This window comes from Caretta caretta, chromosome 7 (genome assembly GCF_965140235.1).
Source record: "Caretta caretta isolate rCarCar2 chromosome 7, rCarCar1.hap1, whole genome shotgun sequence".
NCBI classification, from domain to species: domain Eukaryota; kingdom Metazoa; phylum Chordata; order Testudines; family Cheloniidae; genus Caretta; species Caretta caretta.
In genome coordinates this window covers 23,989,016-24,005,211 of record NC_134212.1, presented here as the reverse complement: position 1 = coordinate 24,005,211, position 16,196 = coordinate 23,989,016, and the positions used below count along the sequence as shown (strand labels likewise).

General features: G+C 42.0%; 1 protein-coding gene and 1 long non-coding RNA gene across 3 annotated transcripts in view; both read right to left on the bottom strand.

Moving 5' to 3' along the window:
- Positions 1-3,817, bottom strand: part of RAB7A (RAB7A, member RAS oncogene family) — a 31,714-nt gene extending 27,897 nt beyond the window's left edge. Inside the window, exon 1 of one of the 2 annotated variants that reach the window (XM_048858205.1) lies at positions 3,662-3,817. The gene's annotated coding sequence lies outside the window, so the exon portion shown is untranslated. The remainder of the gene's footprint in view (positions 1-3,661) is intronic. The other variant, XM_048858206.2, reaches the window with a different exon arrangement.
- A 1,418-nt stretch (positions 3,818-5,235) lies between these two features.
- On the bottom strand, positions 5,236-16,122 carry LOC142072868 (uncharacterized). Its single transcript, XR_012669472.1, has 4 exons — positions 16,010-16,122; positions 13,283-13,403; positions 11,077-11,182; positions 5,236-5,517 (listed from the first exon to the last, which is right to left on the bottom strand). It is a non-coding gene; the product is annotated as an uncharacterized LOC142072868 (long non-coding RNA).
- Between the last annotated feature and the right edge of the window lie 74 nt (positions 16,123-16,196).

The window sequence follows — 16,196 nt, the reverse complement described above, 5'->3', positions numbered from 1 at the left end:
TCCTTGAGCAAAAGTAGTTAGGTTAGTGGAGGCATTCTTATCTGTCTCTACCCTGGAGTTTAGATCAGCATAGCTCTATCAGCCAGGGGTATGACTGGGTAGGAGGAAATATAACCAGCATAGCTATGTTGGACTTTAACATTGTGTGTAAACTTCACCTTTTAACAGATTCCAAAATAGTTTAATTAAACTGATGCACTTTTGTATAGTTTGGGCTTTGACTATAGGCTAAAGTTCCTTGGCATCCTGCTACACAGTAATCCACCACCGTTCTAGAGGATCAGTAGTTTTTTTTCCTTGCATCTTAGTAGTATGGTGGCATCCTTTGCCTTATTCCTTAATCTTTAGTTTTAGACCAGGCTTTGTAGGCCACCTACATCAAAACAATTTGGGTCTGTCAGAACAACTGCTTCCAATAGCAGTTAAGTAGGCAGTCTTGTGTACACCCCCCTTAATTGCATCTTACAGTGTCTTACCTTTGGACTGGTAAAGTTTCACAGCATGACATTTGCAAATATTCTGCAACTTAATTTTCTAGGAAGAGACATTCTCCTCTACCCCGGGAGGAGAGAGAGAGAGAGAGTCTAATACAAGTTAGAAACTGAAGCTATCTATATCGTGTCACACAACAATGGGCTCTCCCCAAAGAAGTTTTGTCCATAAATTTGTTCCTGACAGGTAGTCACATGAGATGTCCACACAAGACGATGTAATAAAAATTGCTACTGAAGTTCAGAGTCCAAAAGCAATCTTGTCCTTGGACATTTGAGTATGGTCCAAAAGCAAATAGGCATTGAGCTACAGAACCCACTTTGACTTACCAAAGAAACACACACCAAAAAACCCCAACAGCTGTGGAGAATCTAGTTAGATTTATTTCAGAGCTGTTCCAGTGTGACCAGTTACATTAGTATATTTTTAAGCCATGCTTCACAATATCTAGTGTTCTGCCTTAAGCATCTTTGTAGATTAGTACTCTAGAAATAACAATCTGTTATATTGTACTTTAAGAATCTGAGAAGTGTTTCTTGATCATCCTAATTGATTACAATTTCTGAAGATCTTCATATATTAGATTCTGCAGTTGCAGTAGATTACTTGTTGACAAAGCTAAAGACTGTTGTATGGCTTTACAACTTAATCCAATCTTGTACCTTTCTGAACTAGAAGCCTGGAATGGCATTAGACTATAACAGTGCATGTGGAAGAGAAGTTTGGGATTACATTTTAAGTGCTTAAGCATTATACTTTATTAGGAAAAGTTCAGAATGCAAAGTATCCACCAAATCTAGACAAAGTATTATTAGTTTGTTGATAGCAAGTCATGTGTTTAGTCAGCTGCTGGAGTCACAAGGGAAAGACAGAATATGCGTTCTTCCTATGAGGGCATGGCAGAACTACTGATTTAAACAGTGAATACACAGTAGCCTACCTACTTTAACCAAACTTCACTCCAACAGATTATAAACAAGAGTTAGTACACTCCAGACAGCCATGCTTAAAGTGCACAGGCCAAGCTGAGATGTAAAGCATTTAAATCAAATACTAGCTGTCTTGGCTGTAAACAAGAATTCTATATTAAGAATCAGGGGTAGCCGTGTTAGTCTGTATCCACAAAAACACCAAGGAGTCTGGTGGCACCTTAAAGACTCCTAGTTCTAAAATTACTTAAAGCCATAACCTGACAAATGAATTCAGATACTCTAGTAGAGCGGGTTGGGTTATGTACTTTTTATTACCCCCATCTACGTTTCTTTATCAAGTAAGAGATTGAGTTGCAATTTGCATAGCACAGAAGAGTTGTTAGTGTTTGGTAGCAGTTCACTATAGCCACGTTACTGCAATAGAGTTGTTAGTGACATAAAAACGGATATTTCAGTCTTATTTAAGTCTTTAACCCTTATAATTCTCATACAAAAAGCTTCCTTCTTGTTCGGGAGGAATTTGTGACACCTTGTTTTCAGTTGACATGTTTGCACACAGTCCCTTATGTTATAGCAGCTTTGTTCCACCAGGAAAAGTTTTCAAAAAGTTATGCAAGGGAGACAGTTAAACATGCTGGCCTTTGTTTGACTCAAGTTTTTATGTCTTACCAAGGCACTTTGTCTTAAAGAGTTTTAGACGTGTGTGTGTGTGTATACACACACACTCCAACTAACTAGCCTTGAGCTAAAAAGCTAGTAACAAGTCAGTATGATCAGACTTTGTTTTAAGATACAGCTAAACCAATACATTATGCTAGTAGTTAGGTATTCATTCATATTTAAGTCCCTCATTAAACTTCTATATATTTTAAAAAGTTTAGCATTGCATCATGCTTAATTTACCCCCATAAGATACTATTGCAGTCTACAGCACTTTAGCATCTAGTTTAATTCTTTCCATCATTGGATCAGTCTTTACACATGCAAAGAAGTTACTTGCACAATAACTGCCAGCCTATTCAGCTGACTGTGTTGTCCTGTTATTAATTATACTAAGGGCAGTCTGCTAGTAAGATAATTATGTCCACTGAGTAATATTTCAAGCAAATTATAGTATTTCTTTATGAAGAAGATCACCTATTCTTAGCCTCTAGCTGTCCCCCTCTTCTCTCCAGAGTCTTTGCAGGAATCGGATGACAAAATATGGTAGCTATGTGTGACCAAAGAGGGGAAAAAAAAAACAAACGAACACACCTTTCCTATCATAAATTTCGTCCTGAATCCTAATTGAGCTCTTACTGATTTTCATGGAGACCACAATACACATGAACAATACAGACAGCTAGAAAGGCTGAAGGGATAGCCTCTTCCACAAAAAAGAACTAAACTTAGCTACAGCATCCATATTGATCAGGAAAGGTTTATATCCTAAACATCAGTTTTCTTATTAGTGATTCTGAAGCATTAAGAAAGCTTCATTGTTACACAGGAGGGCTGAGAGAAAGAAAGAAATTCTTAAGCCTGTCTCAGTCCTCATACACGCCACTTCTGTCAGCCCCACAACGCCGAGCTCAGTGAGTTCTCAATCACGCAAATCCCAGTATCAGGGAAGAGCCCCTTCCTCTGGCACAGCATGAGACACAAAGGAATAAGCTTCCGGGTCCATCAACTCCCACCCATTAGTCCCCGCAGCTGGGAAGAGAAAGCCCCCCTCACAGGCCCGCTCCCCCTCCTACTCCAACAAGGGAGGAGCCCCGCTGCCACCGCCTCCCAGAGCCCCTCCTCTCGCTTTAGAGCTAGATACCGGGACCTTCTGCCTCTCCGTCCTCAGAGAGAGTAGGGTGGAGCCGGCTGCCTTCCCGGAGGCTGAGAAGACGTGGGGGGGGGGGGGAGGGGGGGAGAGAGCAGCTGCCCCCCCCCCCCCCCCCGCCCGCCCGCCCGCTCCGATTCGGGGAGCGAGCTCCGCTACCTCCTTCACTCGCAGCGCCGGGCCGACGCTCCCGGCGCCAGCAACACACTGCCCCCAACACAAACCCCGGCGAGAGCCCGCTGCCTCTGCCCAGTCACAGCCTCCCCGCCAGCCCCTCCCAAGAGGACCCCCTCCAGCCTCCGTCGTCCCCCCGCACAAAGCCCCAGTGCGAGCGAGGGGGGAAGCAGCCCGTAGGCCACGGTCCTAGGCCCACCTCCCTGCCCCGGAGGGAAGAGAGCCCCACAGCCCTGCCAACTCGGCCACTCACCGCACTCAATAGCCCCGCGACACCTGCTCCAAGCCTCGCTTCCTCCTCCGCTCCCTTCGGCTCCGCTTTAATGGGGCCAACAGCCTCTCCGCTTTCACTTCCGCCTCTCCCTGGCCAGCTTCCGGTCACGGGACCATCCAGCGCTGCGACGTCAGCACGCACGGGATAGGGCGTGGGGCAGTCGCCCGCTGGACCCGCGTCACATGTCCAAGCACGGTCGTCTTGGCGTCACCTGGGTGGCCATCTTGGATTCCAGGCCCTTGAGTGGAGCGTCGGAGTCAGCCCCGCCTTCTCCGTGTCACGTGCACATCCTGGGGCCTGGGCCCGCGGCGGGAGGCACGTGGGTTCCCGCGATGCCCTGGAGCCGCCGCCCGAGGGCATGGTCCCGGCCCAGTGCCCCGGCCCAGTGCCCCGCACGGCTCAGCCCGCTGTGGCAGGCCTGCCCGGCACGGGGTTCCTCGTCCCTTCTCGGGCGGTGGGGGGGTTTGGCCCTCCGGGAAGAGCAACCACTGCAACTTTTGCAAGGGCCTGGGGGAAGTTGAGGGCCCAGCTACAGGGGTGCAGTTGCACCACCATAGCTATAGGGGTGTCTCTGCCCACGTGGATGCACCCCGAAATGTGTCCGCCCAGGGGTAGTTACACTGCATAACTAGGGCAGTACCAGCATGCTGGTGAATTTCCCTATGTCACCAAGCCTTAGTCATTGGGGTTAAGGGCACACTAGAAATACCATGGTTTAGGCTCCTATTACTCCCCACCCCCGTCCCGATTTTCTACACTTGCTATCTGGTCATCCTACCATGGATAGATGAGTGACCAGGCTGATTAGTGGGATAGAAAAGATGGATAAGGACAGATATGATGGATAAAATAGATACATCCACACTGTTAATTAGCTGATGTTTATACAGTCCTTTGAAAGTCTCATGTATGCATCAGCAATACAATTATATTCTGCAATAATACATTGCATGCCCCTCATTCTATCACTTGCTCTTTTTGTTCCCTTTTTACCCTTTTCACTCCACCCAAGCCACATGACCATCTCTCATCATTATGCTTGTCTCCCACCCTCATCAGCTCTAGGCTTTCCTCCACAGGGGCCCCCAACTACTGAAACTCCTCCAAGCCTGCATGCAACCACATTCAGTCTCCTCAAATCTCACTTTTTTCAGGGAAGTGTGAACAAGTTGGGTAAGTTGGGAATTATCCCCTTCAAAATCTCATCCAAACAAAAATCATACAACTAACAAGATATGTGCAAAATGTCACTGTGATCACTTGCTTTTCATTACATCCCATCTCTCATCATTTGTATGCAGTTCTCTATATAGGCTCAGATCTAGGTTTATGTGAGAATGGGATCTCACAGCCTGATCTAGCCCACTGCAGTTTATGCAAGTCTTAATGTTGACTGCAACAGGAGCTGGATCAGCTTTTTAGAGCAGAGGATGGGGAGTCAGGACACTAGGTTCTATCCCTGACGTGTGAGATTGTGCAAGATCTTCACCTCCTCTGTGCCTCAATTTCTCCATCTATTGAATGGTATTAATTATACTGACCCTTCACACAGGGGGATTGCATTGTTTAATTTATTCATGCTTATAAACTGCATTGAAATTATTGGATGGAAAGTGCTGGACAATGTGTTGTTTATTATGATGATGCTTCATAGAACAAAAGAAGAAAGACTTAGGGAAAAGCTCAAGGACAGAACTCATGAAGGTGCATCACTGCTTTGGCTGTGGTACTGGTGCCATCCTCTCTGTGCAGCCGAATTACCACAGAGTCCAGACATGCAGTGGCTACAGCATTAAACTGGGGCACAGCATTCAACATCTCCACCTGTATGTTTCCTGAAAAAAGACCATAAAATGCTGGGTGTGCAAAGAACAGACATTACTGACAGGCTATAAGGTGCTGCTCGCCCAGTTCTAAAGGTTCCTTTTTTTCTACACAGTACTCAGAGGAGCTAGATTCAGTGTTTGAAAATTCTGCCTTCTGTGGAGCACAAGAGTTCTGGCAAAAGTGCAACACATTTATTTTAAATGGGATATTTTTCTTATGCATCGTTAGAGAAAACCTAACACAAGGCTGGGATGTTGCTTTATTTCTTCCTTTGTATGATCAGCAGCTCTGCCATGCAATATTCTCTTATCATGTTTTGCTAATCCCTGCAGGTAATGCTTTCCCTCATCAGACTAACATGGCCCAATCCTGCTCTCATTAAAGTGAATGGGAATTTTGTCATTGAGCAGGATATGGAGCTGTATATGTAAGGGCCACAGCTTGTTGCCAACATCACAGTTACATTGAAAGATAGAAAAATCAAAGAAGAAAGATGCAACTATAAAGTCAGGTGCAGGTATGGATTGAAGCCTCATGATTATTCTATGTGCATCATATTGACACACCTGTCAATGAAAATGAAAACAAGTGTAGGTTAAAATAAAAAGTGCAATGCAGTGGAAATCCTGATAAGGTGACTGGTCAGCACAAATAGTTTTCATAGCCTATTAGGAAGTCAGTGTTTCTTGACAGACCAGTTTGTTTGAGAATAAACAAAATCAAAACCTTAAAAAGTGGATCATTTTGAAACCAAATGTCAGTTATTTCCAGGTAAAAATGTTATTGGGGAAATCAGTGGTCTCACAGGGGTTAGTGGATTTGTGTCCCTTTTAATAATTGTCTGACATCTGGTTGTCAATTTCACACATCAACATACTCCATACACTAATCCCTCCACATTAGGAAATAAGAATTCCTCCACCATTGTCCTGTTCCTCATGTGACAAACAATCCAACTTCCTACTCCAACTAAATATAATAGTATGTGAGATCCCTTATAATGCCTCCTTCCATGCCTTTTGTTTCAATATGGCTCCTCCTTTTTCATGCTATACAAGATAGTTCATTCTCTCCATTTTAGCAATGCAAATAAGAGTAAATGTATCAATACAATCCAATTTATGTAAACCAGACAATGTAGACAATGTGCTATTTTTTCTTGGAGGAATGCATATGTGATGGAATGCACCATGTATTCACACCCTGCACACTAATCTTTGTACAAAATATGCCTTGTAAAGTATACTTTGAAAACTGAATAACTTGTTGGTCAATAATATGGCAAAATGTATGTAACAACATTACATGTAAAGTTATGAACATAAGATGAAATCACGACTGAAGTGAGTTTACCAGACAAGTCTGGGAAGTAGGTTCACCTGTTTCTCAAAGACAAAGGACAAGTTTGTCTAGTCGGATGTCATCAAAGCTTATGGGCCGTCACCTATCAAGTGGCCATTCTTTGGCATTTAAGGGGGGTAAGGCAAGAGACAAACAGATCTGCAGCTTAGCAAACAGAGGTGAACAGCAACTGCATAACATCTCTTCTCCCACCAGACTCCATATCTCCTTGCTCTCAGCTGAAAAGAATTTTATCTAGGGGTCACTCTCAGGAAAATGCATTTCAAAGGGTGACTGAACTATAAAAGTGAGGGGCAAAAACACCTTGAGTTATTTCTCCCTGTCCATTTCTCTTTTTGCAACTAAGAAGACAAAAGAAACAGCCATTGGGCCTTGGGAGTAGATCCAGATGTAAAATTTGGTCATCAATGCTACTGAAAAACTTGTGGTAAGAATGCCACCCTGACCCAAGTCTAGTTTGTTAAGTTTAGTAATAGGAAGTATCTTATCTGTATTTTTCTTGTAACCATTTCTGACCTCAAAGCCTCATTACTTGTACTCACTTAAAATCTTATCTTCTTTTGTTAAATAAACTTATTTTATTCTTTAATCAAAACAATTCCAGTGTTGTGAACTGTGTAGGTAAGTCCATTTAAAAGAGCAAGTTGTATCTTGATCCTTGTAGAGGAGCAAGAGACAGAATATATATGCTCTGTCCACCACAGGTCTGGACAGTGCAGAACATATGTTTTTTTGGGGAAAATCCAGGACTGGGAGTGTGTTGGGGTCATCCTGCAGGTGGTAATCAAGACTGGTGAAAGCCAGAGTGTGATGGGCATGTACTGGACAGGCTGCAACTATAGATAGACACTCAGAGTATTACCTGCATGCTGGCAGGCTGTTTATGAGCTACCCAGGTGGGATCTACTGCAGTAAAGCGTTGTGAGGCACCACAGGTTACAGGGCAGATGGTGACGCCCCCCCCCCCCCCCACTGGTCTGGATTGCACCCTGGAATGTCATAGCATATTAGAACATATTCAATGTTTTAATAGAAGAATCAGAAGAAAAGTCCATCTAAATCTAATCTTATCTCAATATAATGGACCAGTCCCTGTTGTATCTTGAATTCCAATTCATGACATGGTATTAGACATTCAGTTGGTGCTTTTGGCTGTAAATCTGTTAAATTCTCAGTGGTGCCTGCATTTAGTGTTAGGATATAGATATTCAGGCCTGTCTGTAAAGGCCTGTACTCTAAGAATTTAGATGTATTCTTATCACTTGGCTAGTTATAGAGATATAAAAGAAAGAATCAAAATCACTGTCTGCCGGTGTAAGGGCCTTCTCTTACTGTGACAGTCTGCGGCCCTGTTCTTAGGCTAAGGCCTTTGGCTAAGCAACTGAGGCAGCCATAAACTGGGAAGCGACCAGTCACATCCTCACATTCCAAACTAGTCACATTGAAATAAGGTGCTATTGGGCTGTTAGGAATACAATACTGTCCTGATAGTGCCTTTCACCTCCAGAGAAAGGGAAGTGCCTAGAAAATGTAAAAGGAAACTTAGTTTGATAGCATCCTGTCTGGCAAGAACGCAGTTATCAATAGCTGGGATGTGAAATCCTCACTTCTGTATTGTTTTGTCACTTTGCTATTGTTTGTCTGTATAATCTCTGTCTGGTTCTGTGATTGTTTCTGTCTGCTGTATAATTAATTTTGCTGGGTGTAAACTAATTAAGGTGGTGAGATATAATTGGTTACATAATCATGTTACAATATGTTAGGATTGGTTAGTTAAATTTCAGGAAAATGATTGGTTAAGGTATAGCTAAGCGGAACTCAAGTTTTACTATATAGTCTGCAGTCAATCAGGAAGTGGGTGGGGGTGGGGTGGGGCGATGGGAACAGGGAATGGGAGTAAGGAAATTAGAATCATGTTTGGCTAAGGGCAGGAATGGGAACAGGACACAGGTGTAAGGCTCTGTGGTGTCAGAGCTGGGAAGGGGGACACGAAGGAAGGAAACTGGAATCATGCTTGCTGGAAGTTCACCCCAATAAACATCGAATTGTTTGCACCTTTGGACTTTGGGTATTGTTGCTCTCTGTTCATGCGAGAAGGACCAGGGAAGTAAGTGGGTGAAGGAATAAGCCCCCTAATATTTATAATGCACTTTTCATCATAATATTCACTTTACAAATACTAAATAATTATTGTTTGTATAAATTGTTTATTAACTTTAAAATAGATCTCTACAAAAAACTACAACTAGATACTCAGGCAATGCTAGATAGCATGAAGCTACAGTTTAGGGGCATTCCACAGTTAAGATCTGGCCTTAAACAGGGAGTGCAGATTAAGAGTCCAATTCTGGACCCTAGTTCTATAACACAGTCTGAATGTACAAAATTCTGAGCATTACAAAGATGCTGGCCTACAGTTAGCCCATGTCTGGGCACATGCTACATATTTTATCAAAAGACTGGACTAATTCTGCTCATTTTCATTTTTTTTTCTCCAGAACACACTAATCCGCCTTCCTTCAGATGGCTGCAATCCTTTGCTTCAGTACATCACTGAATAGCTTCTCAAGAACTTCCCTGGATGTTTAGCCTGACCCACCGAGAAGGAAGAGACAGACTTGTGGATTGTGACTATTGGGAATATTCAGCACCAGCTAAAAAAAGATTTAACCTTTCTCAATGAAACCTCACTCCCCTCCTCCAAATCCCTCCTCACGACTCACTTCTCTTGACTAGCTTTCCAATGCTAATCTCAATTCCACCACCTCTACCCTCTGACTGACTTCCTCAAACTAACATTATAATATTTTAACTTTCTAAAAAAAAAAAAAAAAGAGGAACCAACAAGATATGAACACAAGATCTCTTACTTTTGTAACTCTGGAGTCGTCTAGTTTTCTCCCAACACAATCCTTTATTTGTCATCCTTTGATTCATTTTGGCTAATCGAAGCTGTGACCTCACTAGCATAGTTCTTAAAAATCTTCCAATGTTGCATTACCACTTATGCAATTCCACTGGTGGAACCTACTGTAGGTTCGTCACCTTCCTTTTCACCACCATATTGTCTAATCCCTGCTTGCCGTATGAATGCAGAGCTAGTAGTCAGCACTAGTGCTTTCAGTGTGGCTACCATCAATGGATCTACACTGGGCTACAACAACAATGGCAGATTTAAGTGAAATGCCTGTGGACATAAGGTTTTAGGATCTGGGCTAGTGTGGTTTTGAGTACTTATTGCAAGGTGTACAATGCCCTCAATTCCAATTGACTTCTATAGCAGTGAGAGTTCTGAGTACCTCACAGGGGCTCCTTACAACCTGTACACCTCAGTTCCTGTCTTCTCGATTTGTCTGTAAAAGTCATGACCATCTATCCTGCTGTACGGATACTAATAATAACAGAATATCCTCCCTTCTGGTCTCAGCTTGATGCTTGTTACATTTCTCATTGCGGTCTTTATTGTTTGTGTCATATGTTCTGTTAATACACGTATCCTTTATTCATGGAAGATCTCTGGACTTGTTCACAGGTATCTGACCACTTGTAATAAGTATATACTGTTCTTAAATCCCTCACTCACTTAATATTTTTTCATCCTAACCCTTAATGTTTCCCTATCAGAAATGAATTACTGCTGGGTGATGGTTACTCTGGAGAGTATCTACTCCAAAAGATTGAAAATTTGGCACATCAGACATTCTCAATTTAGTTTCTTCTTCTAGGAAATGTCCTAACAGAAAGAACTTAAAGAAGTGAGTTTTGGGGATATTAAATTGTTCTCCAATAACATTACATTGACAAAGTTTGAATCCTAAAATCTTTCCACTGTCTAAAAAAATTTCCCTGGAAAATTTGAGAAAATTGTATTATATTATTAATAATATATAGTGCTTGAGCACTTGACACCAAATACTGACAGCAGTTCTAATCACCTTATCTCATGTCAGATCTTTTATTCATGTTTCTGTTAATGTAGTGGAAGTGTGATAGGGTGAGGAAGCAATTATTAGCTGATAGAAAGGGGAAAGAACATACTTTCCTAAGGGGAGCTGCTGGCTGCTCAGTGTATCAAAATCAGGTTACTTATTCAGGGCCCTAAATATGGACTTAGAAACCTAAATTTAGGCTCCTCCTTTTGAAGATCTTGCCTGTCAACTCTAAATTTCTCTGAGCAAACCAAATACCCAAACATTTATACTTACCTGACATTCATCTCAGTGGAAGTCTCTCCAAAGGTTTTTGAGACACATTTACATAGAAGAGTCACCACTGACTGGAGTAAATGATTTTTAGGAGTATGTGTAGTATCTAAAAGAGAGCATTTAACATATAAGAGTCTATCATCAGCATATAGTGAAATTATTAGGTTTAGATTTCCCAGTGCAACACATTGTGATGGTTTCCTGTCTTACACTCTCTTGTGTGCCAGAGGTTTTAGTAATACAGCAAATTAGGGTGAAAGAATTACACCCTTCCTTTACACCCCATGCTGAATATTAGATAATTAATCTTTACAAGTGCCTAGGAGCTACTTTACAAATGGGGAAACAGAGTCACAGAGAGGTGAAGTAACTTGCCTGAGGTCACACAGTGAGTCAGTAGCAAAGTCAGAATTAGAACCTTGGAGTTCCTAGGCCACATCTGTCTAAATATAGACACTTTGAAAAACTTGTATATGAATACAGGAAGTCATCCAGATAAGTACACAGGGAGGTATTTGATATGGTGTATTTGTAGACATTATTACCAAATGTGTATGCAATAAACATGTAAGTAGGTGATGCTTTTATAAACATAGTAAAGGGCATTCTTTTTCAGTAAAGTGTTTGCTATTGCCGCAGGTAACCTATGTAGTAGATTCTGCCTGTTATTGTTATATAGCACTGTAAGCAGACATGATATTTACAAGGTAGGGGTGTACATATTTGTTCAAATTCTACATGACGGGGGCCAGATAAGTAGACAGATAACACAGAGATAATGTACCAAGTCCTTGCCCCAAATAACTTACAGTCCAACAGCTCAAATGGGTACAAGACAGCCCAAGGTAATATGGTTAGATAGTACATACTGGAAAATAAGAAAAGCATGTGGCCATTGTAACTGGAATGCTTTGTGTGATGGGTGGATTGTGTCATGTTGCTATTGCACCCAAAATGTTTTGTGTGGCAGGTGGAATAGTCGCATCACCACTCTTAATTGGAATGTTTCCTGAACCAGGTGGATTGTGTCATGGTGCTGTTATACCCAGAATGCTTCATGTGACAGGTGCATTGTGCTATGTGACCACTGTAAATTGAATCTTTCATGGGACAGGTGGACTTTGTCATGTTGCTATTCCTTAATAACAGTATTGATTTTGTCATGTGAGATCACAGTCTCAGTGCTGAAAGGCATCCTTTCAGAGACTATGAGCTGAAAAAAAGTACCTTGGAGATTCCCAGAGGTGCACTATATGGAACAAACTCTGTCCTTAGATACACACATGCAAGTCCTGTTGAAGTCAGTGGGAATTGCTAGCAAATCTGAAGGCACAATTTAACCTCCCATACTCAAAATACCTTCCTGACAGGTTCAGCAAGGAGAGAGAGGCTGCAATTACATGCCATTGGCCATGCATACGTGTCCAATACCTATCTGCCATTGTTACACTGCAGTGTTTCTCAACCTTTTCAGGTTGTTGACTACTTATACGAAGTCAAAAATGTTCACAACCCCCTTACATTTGCTATAAAAGTAAGAGCAAATAAGGTGTCGGTGGTAATAATGATACGCTTGTGTCATTTATTTGTGTGTGTGTTTCGAACGGTTGAAAGAGATTACTTGGTCTTGAAGGTAACTCAGTATTGAAGGTAACTCAAGAGTGTACGGGGACTGTGGGGGTGTGGGTGAGATTTTCTTTGCTTTAGTTTGTAATACATTTTTCAGTGCCTTATTGCTCCCTGATTGCCTTTTCTATCCCTCTTTGAGGTCATGACCCACTGCTTCAGAAACACTGATCTACCAAGTTGAAGTGATGCTCTTTGAAAAGCTGCTGACTTATTAAAAATATCTGTTAAAGGTGATCTGTAAGGCTTCAGTTACTACATGTCAAAACTGTAGTTTATGGTTCCAAATTGCTGACAAAATCAATAAAATACATTGAAAATTATACTTCTTTGTTCTCCCTGTTTGTTTGGGTGGAAAGATATCCCCTGGGATTTTTTCCTTGTTTTCCTTTCCTTTCCTGCTGTCAATCCAAGAGCAATTAGGCTCTGAAAAGTGCCACATCCAGCCCACATCGCCCAAAGGACAGCCCAAAGAATGCAGAATATGGGGAACATGCCACATGGGAGCATCTTCTGTGGAGTCCTGCCTACTGTCTCATTGTTGCAAACAATGGGGTTATCCTAACAGCCCTTCTGTTACCTTGGATCAGTCCATTGACCAATACCAAATGCTTCAGAAAAGGACAACACAAACTTCACGAAATACATCTGTTATCAATGTGGCAGTGGTATAGGTGAGTTGTCCATGATGATCTCCACATCTGCAAAGACAAAAAAAGAAGACCTTTTTCTGGCACTCAGTTTTGATTTTCACAGCCCATCAACAGTTTCTGTAATCAGGAAATGGTATACGACACTCTGCCAGTGCCAGACAACACTGAAAGGTGGCTTGTGTACACAGAGAGTTAACACTCTCCTGTTTCAGAGTAACTTTCCACAGTATGCATCCGATGAAGTGAGCTGTAGCTCACGAAAGCTTATGCTCAAATAAATTGGTTAGTCTCTAAGGTGCCACAAGTACTCCTTTTCTTTTTGCTCTCCTGTTTGATAGTCTCTATGGAATCCTTATCAGACATTTGACATGACTCAGCCAAGTCTCCCCCAGGAGAAGGGTTATTGCAGATCACGAAGGACAAACATATTGATAGGACCATGAAGAGGTCTTCTTGGCAAATAGCCAGGCTCAGTCCAGAGGTTTTAATTGTATACCTTCATAGGAACTAGGTCTCCCTTTCCTAGCGAAAAATAAATAATTTGAATGGTACTATCTAATAAATCCACTGTTTGTTGCTTCCAAATAACGAACAACACACTACTTAATAATCTGGCATGAATTTCACATTATCTCAGTCAGACTTAAAACAGTACAGCCACAATTTTCCTTAATGAGACCCAAAGCAAGTCAATAACTGTAAGTGAGTTAACTACACCCTCTCTTTCCTGCTGTAAAGAAACCCACAACTTTCCATGCAGTCCAGAGTAGGTTTTGCAAGCTTGAGCATCCCTTACAACATTCTGGTTAGGCACAGTCCTTGCCAACAACTATAGCCTACTGTAATGCATTAACAGCACAGGTTTGCCACCCTCTTTATATCAGGGGTTATCAAACTGGGGATCAGGACCCCACAGGCGGTCGCGAGGTTATTACATGGGGGGTCATGAGCTGTCAGCCTCCACTCCAAATCTTGCTTTGCCTCCAGTATTTACAATAGTGTTAAATATATAAAAAAGTGTTTTTAATTTATAAGGGGGAGTTGCACTCAGAGGCTTGCTGTGTGAAAGGGGTCACCAGTACAAAACTTTGAAAACCACTGCTTTATATGCATATGCTGTGTTCCAAGGTAAATACAACAGCAACCTCTTGTCCTTCAACAAATATAAAACTATGACAGATGAGAGTTGTTCTCTCAATGAAAAAGATTCCATTAGAAAATGGAAACTCACATATTCCACAGAAAAACAGAATAGTGTAGCAATTGTTCCACAGGCTTTACTAACAAGGAAGGGTTGCATTTCTGGGACTGCATTAGCTGTGAACTGTGATCTGGCATCCTAATTTGCAGGATGTTAAAGGATCAGAAAATAACCAATTTGAGCCATCAAGCAAAATAAACACAGCAATGTTTGGCGCACCACATTCTTACATTAAGTTGTCATGTTGTTATACAGGAGTTTGTCTTGTCAAGCAGGGAAAAGTGGCAACCCTCATTACTTCTCCTCTTGATAGAGGCATTTTTGCTCTGCCCTTTCTCTAAGGAACAAGGGCCCAAATCTTCAAAATATATTTGGCCATCTAACTTGATTGATTTCAGTGGAAGTTAGGAGCCTAATATCTCTGAGGATCTGAGCCAAAATCTTTCCCTTGCAATGTTGTAACACAATGATGTTGAATCTAACCTGAAGTCACATTGGGCTCTCCAAACATCCTGAAAGTCTGGCTGTTCCGAAGACCTGTGAAATCAGTACTGCTCTGCAAAATTCAGAACGGTGTACTTGGACCCAAAATTTGAACCATTTAATGAGCAAGGGGTGTGTATTTAGGAAGTCAATAGTTCCCCTGCCCAGCCCAATTTCCTGCTTCTGTTTTGCATGTGTAGTGGGAAGTTGCGTATGTTTAGAGCCAGATTGACTATGTGTATATACATATTATAATTTATGAGTGAATGCACTGAAAACTGGTAATTCACATACCACTTGTTTAGAACAAAATACCTGCAGTTCACCTCAACTTTTCAAAAGCACAATAGTAATTAGTGTTTGCAGTGTTGCGGTAGCCAGTTGGCCACAGGATATGAGAAAGACAAAGTAGGTGAGCTAACACTATTTTTTTGGACCAACTTTGGTTGGGGGAAAGGACAAGCTTTCAAGCGCCACAGAGCTCTTCTTCAGGTCTGGGGAGGGTAGGTAACTATGAGCCAGAGTGTCCAAGCTAATGACAAACTGGGACACATTGTTAAGCATAAAGGGTTCAAACGTGCTGTAGGAAACCACTTAAAAATGAAGTGGGCAATTGAGGGTTAGATTGTATTGAGATTTGTAAACCATAAGGATGGGAGGAGCGAAAGGCGGGGAATCAACCTTATCAGTCTAAGGGCTGGTCTACACTGGAAACTTACATCCCCCTGGTGTAGACAGTGCTAGCTCGACGGAAAAATTATTCCGTCAGCCTAGCTACTGACTCTTGGGAAGGTGGATTACTTACGTCAGTGGGAGCACCCCTCCCATCGGCACAGGTAGTGTCTACATTGAAACACTACAGTGCTGCAGCAGTGCAACTGTGTGACTGTAGCGGTTTAAGTGTGACTTTTGTTGGCTTTAAAAGACTTTAGTTTTCATTTCTAATTACAGAAGGCTTAGAACAGCTTACCCTTCAGCACCAGACCTGAAGAAGAGCTCTGTGTAACTCAAAAGCTTGTTTCTTTCACCAAGAGAAGTTGGTCCAATAAAAGGACTTGGTGGTGATGGGGGACCTCAAGTACCCAGACATCTGTTGGGAAAATAATACATCAGGGCACAGATGGTCCAACAAGCCTATGTGCCAACTTTTCGTTTTC